Below are 9,844 nucleotides of genomic sequence, written 5' to 3'. Positions count from 1 at the left end.
TTGTGGCTAAGTGCCGCTGGGAACCGCAAAGTCTTCATGCCGAAAATAGTTCCAGGGCTTTCGCGGCTAAGTGCCCCTGAAGTCTATATGCGGTTTTGGTCCATATGAACGGCTGTCAGGGAGCTAGTGTTCGGTTCTATGCGTACGAATGGAAAATGCAGAACATGGGGAACAAGGGGCAATAAAATATAGGTCTTTACAGTCCCTGACCTGGCCCATGGTCGGTGGGCAAGAGGCTGGCAAGCAGGTTCCTCCAGGAGCTCGTAGCAAACTCACGAGGGCAGGTGAGTTTGTCACAGGCCCTTTAAAAACTGTGAACAGACTTGGTTCGTGGGATTTGGTTCAGGAACCGAACAGGCACGCGAACCAGAAACCATCTGGAAGCTTGTTAAGCCTAATTGACAGTTTGTAACACTTTCCAGGTTTTCTCCCGGTAAGATAGCTCAGTTGTTAAATTTCCTGACTTTAAAGCCTGTTCAAAAATGCAAGATCACAGGTTAAAATCCCGGCAGGGCCAAATTAGCCCTTCATCCTTACGAGGTCGATACAATCAGTACCATCAATTGGGTAATAATAACATCTATTACTATTCAGCTGCCTATTTGGCTAATTTAAGTGATAAAACACTAAAAATCGAATTAAAAAAACATACAATAAAATAAAATACCTTTCTGGGTAATATAAAGGAGATCAGATGTGTTTCGACAGTTAAGTCTTCGTCAACAGAACATTGACAAAGATTTAACTGTCGAAACAGGTCTGTTTTATCACTTAAAAAAACCTTTGGAATATTTACCTGATGCTGCTGACATCCTACTTACCTCCGTGATCCATTCATCTGCAGTGGTCCATGGGCACTTTCCGTTAGGCTGTATAGGCACCATTGGGCTTATCATACAGAGCCTAGTACGGCTCTGGAGTTCGTCAATGCAACCATTTATCATTTCCAATTATTTTACAGTACACACTATGTGCTATATTCTTTTTTAGGCATTGCTGATATCTACTTGCCATCAACATCGTACCTCTAAGTATACTTTATTTTGTTATTTTGTTCTGCCTTTGGAGGGTGCACATTACTTTGCGTTTTTCCACACAGTGCTTATTTGCTATATAAATACTAGTTATTATTTTGTATTGTCAGTATATTTATATCAGCAGACATTTTGTGCTAAAATAGAAATTAAAAGTGTCTACTGCCAGTCACACTTAAAGCAAAGCTGATTCCATTTTGGATCTTCAGGCTAAGAAAGACATAATTTCTTGCTTTCTGTAACTCCAGCCATTCAAGACTGAGCTACGGAATGCGTTATGTAAACAAGGTAATTATTCTAACAGAGAAGGGGGACGAATACTCTTCTTAATGTTAATGAAATAGAATAATCTTACACACAACTTCACACAAGAAAGCCAGACACTAGTAACAGTTATAGATAACACTTTGAAGGATTTAGAAAGTAAATTATTACTAAGTCCCATTGTAAGCAAGGGGTGAAATTAAGGTTTAGACATGGCAGAAAGTAGATTTAAAGGTATATGGCCGACGTTCTGTCTGGAATAAGACTGGAAAAACCAAAGAAAATGCTTTGATTTGACACGTCTGGCGATTGATAGCAGTCATAAAATAGATAAGTAATGACGTCAAAATCATCATCATTTTTAGTTAACTCTTTCCAGGACAAGAAATTTTGGTGATGTAATTGTGCCATCTACTGACCAAAAACTAGATAAGGTAGATACACCTCCAGCTTCCTATTGGCCCGATCAATTAATGACTTGCAGAAAGTTTGGCCCTTTAAATAAGTAAAAACAAAGGCAAGAGAGGGACATTCAGACACTCAGATTCAGGACACACATTGAGGAGACACTCTGGGACTTATACTCTTTGAACACATTCAAACTCTCTTGAAAAAATTTAAGAAACAATTTCCTGGGACTATCTGCTCATCTGATAAGAACATCTACAACATAACTGGTAATTATGCTGGTTTTATTTAATTAATTTAAATAAAATTAATTGAAATTTTACATAGCAGGAATATATATGCCTGGATAAATCGGCCAGATTTCATAATTAGAAATCTTAGTTAACTAAAGAATATATGATTATAAAAATTCCATTCTGCAGCTTGAATCAAGATAACGATATATTAACAATATATTTGTCACTGTTAGCATGTCACATTTATCCAGATGTATTGATTTGCTCTGAAATAAGATAGTGCATCTTATGTAGGGAAATTAAAATTCGGCAAAAGTAAAATCTTGTAGATTATTCTTATTGGATGGTTCCAGGAATGGTTAATGATCTGGTATGAACATTGCTTTGAAAATTGCAACAGAATAGGATATTACATGCCTAGGAGGATTCTAGCCAGCATTGAAAGGGTCACTGTTAGCCAAGGTTTTATTGCTTCTCACTGCGCTGTGAGTTCTGTGTGAGGTTTCGCTTTCTGTGTCTGTGAGATTGTTTACCTATCATAAATTTTGTTACGTCTTGACAGTTGGTGCTGTAGCCGTTGTATTTGTTTAAACCATTGCCATTTTGTTGTATACCAATGTTATACCTAAATATTCACTAATTATCACACGTTACATATTATTATTTTTATTATTATTGTCACAATAAATTATATTTTTATAATGAAATACTGATTATAGTGTGAAGTAAAAATCCTCATAATGAACGTTCTCTAGGATCTAAGAGAATTAAATAATTAAAACATGCGAAGGATTTGGGAATTGTTATAGACAACAAATTAGGCAGCGATATGCAATGTCAATCTGCAGTTGCTAAGGCCAGTAAGGTTTTGTCATGTATAAATAGGGGCATAAATTATCTGGATGAAAATATAATTTTGCCTCTTTATAAATCACTGGTAAAACCACGCAACATGAATATGCTGTGCAGTTTTGGGCACCTGTTCTAAAGAAAGATATCATGGCACTAAAAAAAGTGCAGACGAGCTACAAAATTGATAAAAGAAATAGAGCATTTTAATTATGAAGAAAGGTTAAAAAAATTAAATCTGTTTAGTTTGGGGAAAAAACGGCGCCAGTACAAACCATTATCTGGAAATCTATTCATAAACAGGGCTATACATAGGACACGAGGTCACACATTTAGGCTGGAAGAAAGGATATTTCATCTAAGGCAAAGAATTTTTTTTTTTTTTACTGTAAGAGCAATAAGGATATGGAGTTCTCTTCCTGAAGAGGTGGTTTTGTCAGAGTCATTACAGATGTTTAAACTGCAATTGGATAAATACTTGCAAAAACATAACATACAGGGATATAATTTCTAATTAGTGGGGTAATAGCTGCTTGATCCAAAGAAACATCTGATTGCTATTTTGGGGTCAAGAAGGAATTTTCTCCTAGTTTGGTGGAAAATTGGAAGCGATTCAGACTAGGTTTTTCGCCTTCTTTTGGATCAACAGCAACAACATATGAGAGGAAGGCTGAACTTGATGGACGCAAGTCTCTTTTCAGCTATGTAACTATGTTAATAGTGGGTAATTCTCAATGTAAATTTTGATAATTTTTATGAAAATATTATTTTAATATTTTCAACCCATAAATATCCCCACAGTATAAATGTTTCCATAAGAAACAATTGATATGGAATTAACCTGTTGATGTTCTTAAGATCCAATACTGGAGAAACAGACATCTTGCTTGGTGACCAGAAGAAGTCTCAAGTAAACGCCTTGCTCTTCTTGATACCTTTTCAATAATCATTTTTCTTATTTTATTTAGAAGTGACATGGCTTATGGCTTATTAGGTTTAAAATACAGGGATTAGTGGTAGTATTTTACTCTTTTTTGTCTTGCTTGTTGGACTGTTTTTCACCAAACCTGCTGATTACCTGCAAAAATTACAATATCTAGCATGATGTCTGAACGTGCCTTTTTGGTTTCTGAGATCTGTTTTATCATCTCCTCCAATGGAAAACCAAATAACTTGTTGCTTTCAAGTGGTAAATCACAAAGAAGTTTTAGATGCAGCGTCAGCTATCCACGACCTAAGCCAAAGGACTTTTCTTGCCCCTGAAGATAGACCCATCACTTGAGCTGAAATCTTCAACATGTACTCTTACTGTCAGGAGGATTTGCACAGTTTATATAGCCCCAAAAATTAGAATTTAGTGCCAAAAATTTAAATCTAAACTGTGCATGTGCAGTAGCATAGTCAGAAGTTTGGTGGTACAGAAAAATCCAAAGAATGCCAAAATCTTACTCAGCATAAAAAAGTGGAGGCTTCAGTGCTCCATGAATACCTTCACCGGAGGTACCTGGGGAATTATGGAGACTGGTTCCCCCTGAAAGCATCCCGTGCGCCTAACCAGACTGGTTCAAAAAGACGCCTCATGGTCAATTCCGGTGATGGGACAATAAAATACTGATGTTGTAGGGGCGTCTCTGGATTTTATAGGATAAGGAGGGATTAACATTTATTTTGCAGTCTGCTTGTCCCAATAAGGAGTGCATACCTACTGTCAGTATATGTGAAGGGAAAAGCATACATTTTTACTTACCGTAAATTAAATTTTTCCTGAAGATTAGAGGCAGTGCTTTACAACAGGGATTTCTAATCTGGAGGGGAAAAACAGGCAGGCAATCCCCAACATTTTCAAGAACCTCCCCCAAATTCACCTTTGGCACTATAAAGTGCCGCTTACCCAAGACAGCCCCAGAAAACACAAAAGCCGGGTAACTGCACAACTTATACTATTAGAAAAAACTGGGGGGGGGGGGGGGGGGTATGCTTTTCCCTTCAGATTAGAGGCAGTGCTTTACAACAGGGATAACCAAAGCAATCCCCTAAGGGCGGGACTCATATCACAACTGTATGTAATACCTTGCGCCCAAAAGTTGTGTCTTCCAAGGCCAGTATGCCTAACTGCAATGTTTAGCAAATGTGTGAAGATACGACCACGTGGCTGAAGAAACTTATGAGAAGGTATAGCTGAAGCCATCAGGGCCCAAGAAGTGGACATTGCTCTGATAGAAAGAGCTTCAATGGAGATAGGTGTAAGAATGTTAGATGAGAAATAAGCCAAACGAATAGAGACTTATAACCCTCTGGCTAGAGCCTGTAGAAGCCATAAAACCTATACTAGGACCATGAAACAAGACAGAAGTCTGTTAGATTCCCTAAATGGCTTTGTACTTTTCAGGTACTGCAGCAGAGAACTCGTCCAGGCAGTGGGATTTGACTTCTAAAGCCTTAGAAGGCTGTTGGCCAAAGTTGGTAAAAAAAAATGATAGATGGTAGATGAAGAACAAACCTTGGGAATAAAAGGATCCAACTTAAACACCCCTTTGTCCTGATGAGAAAAAATGGAAAAAATGAATTAGGAGCTTGAAATTCTCCCAACTTTTTTGGCCGAGGTAATTGCCCCCCCCCCCCCCAAAAAACCTTGAGAGAAGACTCAAGATCAGCAGAGCTGAAAAAAACAACAAGACCCCATGGAGGAAAAAAAGTTTCCCTGATGGTAGGAACCAAAACCAGAAAAAGCCTTGAAAATTCTGGTGATTTAAGATTACGGAGTCAAACAGCTGAATACTCCTTTTATGTATATAGCTGAATAGACAGAAGGGAAACTGACCACAGCATATACTGGAAGAAAGAGTTTCCAAACCAGTTGACCTTGTTCCCCCATGTTTGAACATATACGCTACTGTTATAGAATTGTCTGACCAGATCTGGACATGTTGATTCCTGGTCTGTTTCTGAAAGGCAAGAAGAGACAGCCAGACAGCCTTTAGTTCTATGTAGTTGGATAAACTTCAATATTTCCCAGCCAAATTCCTTGTTTCTTCATTTCACCCATATGAGAACCCCAGTCGAGACCTGAAGCATCAGTCGTAAAAATCTGAACAACATCATCTGGAAAGAAAAAGCCTGATTGCAGGAAAGGAACGAGGTCCAACAGAGAAAAAAAAAAAATAACTCTTCAGAGCGTGAATGTTGAGTTACATAGGTATATTCAAGCTGTACGATTGCTTGTTCCAGAAGCTTAAAGGACTTCTTTGAAGAGGTCTCACTCTGGCCTTTGCCCAATTGAACGCTGGGATAGAGGCTGCTGAAAAAACTACCAGAATCTTAGAAAACACTCTTGGGGCTGAGGAAAGACCAAAGGGAAGAGCTCTGAACTGATAATGCAGAGTCTGTCTCTGGAAGTTGGTTGTAAAGCTTAGGAATCTTTTGCTGTGTTCGTTTTCTGTTTTAAAGCTAATTTCACCTTATGGCAAGAAAGACTGGTCTCCCATCCAGAAACAAACCAGGGACAAGTCTGCTCAGCTTTTGAAACTTGCCATTATTAAGCCAACTCGGACTATAGTAGTCTGAGTTGCAGACTTTGTTTCCAATGAAAACTTGTTGATTGTCTTGAGATCTAGAAAGGATCTGTAAGAACAGTCTGGCATCCTTCATTTCAGCCTGGTTCAAATGGAATAACCAAACTTTTGGATTTACCCACATGAATCCTAATTCTTCCAGCAAATGTTTTTGTACCTTTGCCACTGAAGAACCTGTAATCAGTGCAACGCATAGAGCTGCTAAAGAGACAAAAAAATGAAAAAAAAAAATGGTTCTTTATAGAAGAATCAAGACGAATTTCCATAGCATCTTGTCTACTGAAGGATAAGAGAAATGAAAAGCTTCCCTCCTCGGAAGTCCCATTCCCTGAGAATCAAATCCCTTAAATTTGGGTGCAAAGTGAAAACCTTGGATTTATTTTATTTGCTCCTGAACACCAACAGAAACTGCACTTCCTCTGGTAAAGGAAATTCTTCATCAGAAGAATCACTAGAATCCTTGTTTAGGCTGTTGACAATGCTCCATAACCTTGAGGGGCGGGCGTACAAGAAAAATTAGATGCCCGTTTAATGCAACCAATTTATAGGATGGGAACATTCTGCATAGTGAGAGAACCACAAGTAGGAATTTCCATACAAGCCATTTCTTAAAAGGAAACTTCAAAATAAACATAGGCAGTAACAATAAACATTGTATCCCGTGTCTGTGGCAGTACAGGGTACAAAAGTGACTAAGGTGGATATGTCACACGATCAAGAGGCCTGCAGAGCTGTACCAGACATCGAAGTCAAGCCCAGTAACATGAGAAATAAATCGTTTTCCATGGAGGCGAGTTCATACAGGCTACCATCTTTAGTGGCCAAATGCGAGTCTGTTCACATAGATAACAGAGTTTCTTTGTGACAGCTTGCAAGGATTGTCGTAAAACTAGAGACCTGCAAGAATGGGAGGTCTTTAAAAAATAGAAAGTGCATCAGTACATCCCTGGGAACATCTACAGGCCCTCTCTCTGATTTCAGACAGAGGTAAACGCTGTCAACATGAGTTAATTTAGCTTGCTATTGTGGCAGAATGGTCGCCAGTAGGAGTTGGATAAAATCCAGAGCTTGGCTATTCCCCTGGACTTAATATTCTTAAGACTTTATTAATCATCTTGTGTCCAGGTGATAACACTCCTCTCTAGATTCTGAAACTTCAGCTACAGAGCCTGCGTGAGACAATACCCATGAGCTAGGCTTTTTCTTAGCCGGTCTTGAGAAGCAGAGGCTTAAGTAGACTGCATTTCAAACATGTTTGATGCAAACTTTGCTGGAACCAATTTAGGAAAGTAGCTTTTTTTAAATTTAGCAATTCCATCACTCAGTTTAGCACATAATCCGGCCTAGATTATATTTGCGTGCCTGTGAAATGTGCATTACCCCTGGATTTCCTGCTTATGACAGCCAAGACCAGGTAAGAAGTCAAACTATTTCTGATTTATTGCTTCTTCAGAAGCCTTTTTAGTAAAATTGGAACAGAACTAAATCCATGCGGTCTGGGTTGGAAACATACAGCACAGATTAAATGAATTACAATTCAGGCTAGACTCATAAGATAAAAGCAAAAAGTCTTGCCTTAAATGGCCTCAAAGTGTGTTGGGAGGGCAGGAGAGAACACTCTTGCAACAGATTCTGAGTGCATCTGGAAAACAGTTGCCGCTAGGTAAAAAGCCTGGAAGCCAAAATTTTGAAGCAGAGAGAAAAAGAAAAAAAATGTTGGTGCCTGAATTTTGAAATCACATTGTGCATGCATGCCGATTCCATGGTGGAAAGCATTGCAACATGTACATGCATTCCACCGCCAGGACCTCCCAGCTAGCGCACGCAGGCACACCATCGTCTGCCCGGCCCAGTATAGACGGAAGCAAATACAAACAGGTGAGATGCAGCGTCCAGCATGCTAATCCCTGGCAGGTCTTTAAAAAAAAATAAAATAAAAAAATAAAGAAGCAGAGCCTCCCAAGCCTCAGCCCTCTCACCTTACTCCCTGGGGAAAAATCGGACACCCTCCTCTGCCGAAAGCAGACAAAGAACTGGGGCAGTCTTAGATAAGAGGCACTTTATAGTGCCAAAGGTAAATTGGGGGTTCTTGAAAATGTTGGGGATTGCCTGCCTGTTTCCCCCCCCTCCAGATTAGAAATCCCTGTTGTAAAGCACTGCCTCTAATCTTGAGGCAAAAAAAAAAACTATATTTGTAATTTTTGCGGGCTGTAAGAAGAAAGGGAGATTTAAATGCAGAAGGGATTTATGGGTAGAAGAAGTGGTGTGCACAGAACATAGATGGGTGGAGGGTGGTTTGTTTTTCTTTGGTAATGGAAATGTATGATTGTTTGATTTCATAAAATTGAAAATAGTTTGAATGTGTTTGGTTTATATTGAAATTTGCTACGAGGGCTGTGGTGAGGTTCGAAAATATTGCAATGGGGAAGATTTTTTCTTCATTTTTGTAGTTTAAAGTGTGTATAAAAATAATCTTTATTTCTCTTTTATAGAAAATGACCATGAGGATGGTAGTAGCGAAACGCCTTGAATATCATCTGAAGGAAGTAACTTGTGACTGAATACTTCTAAAAACAAAAAATCTCTTACTCATGAAATGCAGTATTAGAACCCCAATCAACCCAGCCAGAATTCATCATTTCATCTCACACCCAGTGCAAAATGCCTGCCCATCAGTGTACCCAGAAATCATTTAATCTCTTACTCCTATAAAACCCAGTGCTAGAACTAAATTTAATTTCAATATCTTCCTCTAATAACACAGTGCTAGATTTCCCCCCCTTGCACAAGTGTACCCAGAAACCATTTAATCTCTTCCTCCAATAACACAGTGCTAGAGTCCCCCCCCTCTTGCACAAGTGTACCCAGAAATCATGTAATCTCTTCCTCTAATAACACAGTGCTAGAGTCCCCCCCTTTGCACAAGTGTACCCAGAAACCATTTAATCTCTTCCTCCAATAACACAGTGCTAGAGTCCCCCACTCTTGCACAAGTGTACCCATAAGTCATTTATTTAATCTCTACCTCTAATAACACAGTGCTAGATTTCCCCCCCTTGCACAAGTGTACCCAGAAACCATTTAATCTCTTCCTCTAATAACAGTGCTAGCGTCCCCCCCCTCTTGCACAAGTGTACCCAGAAACAATGTAATCTCTTCCTCTAATAACACAGTGCTAGAGTCCTCCCCCCCCCTCCCCCTTCGCACAAGTGTACCCAGAAATCATGGAATCTCTTCCTCCAACAAAACCCAGTGCTGCTTTAACCGCCATTCTACACAGAATTAATCTTTTATTTTAATGAAATCCATTACTAGAACCCCTAAATCAGTCTACCAAGAATTCTCTGCATGTGGTCAAATGACAATCGTGTCTAGATTGGCTTTATTGCAGCCGTAGAATACCACGATGATAGACAGGTTAGAGACTGGGTGGGACAGCTGACCCCTCCATTCCTACAGTGCAAAGGCATTTCTGTTATCT

The sequence above is a fragment of the Pelobates fuscus genome, chromosome 2, assembly GCF_036172605.1.
Source record: "Pelobates fuscus isolate aPelFus1 chromosome 2, aPelFus1.pri, whole genome shotgun sequence".
Classification (NCBI taxonomy): domain Eukaryota; kingdom Metazoa; phylum Chordata; class Amphibia; order Anura; family Pelobatidae; genus Pelobates; species Pelobates fuscus.
Note: the sequence above shows the minus strand (reverse complement) of the source record.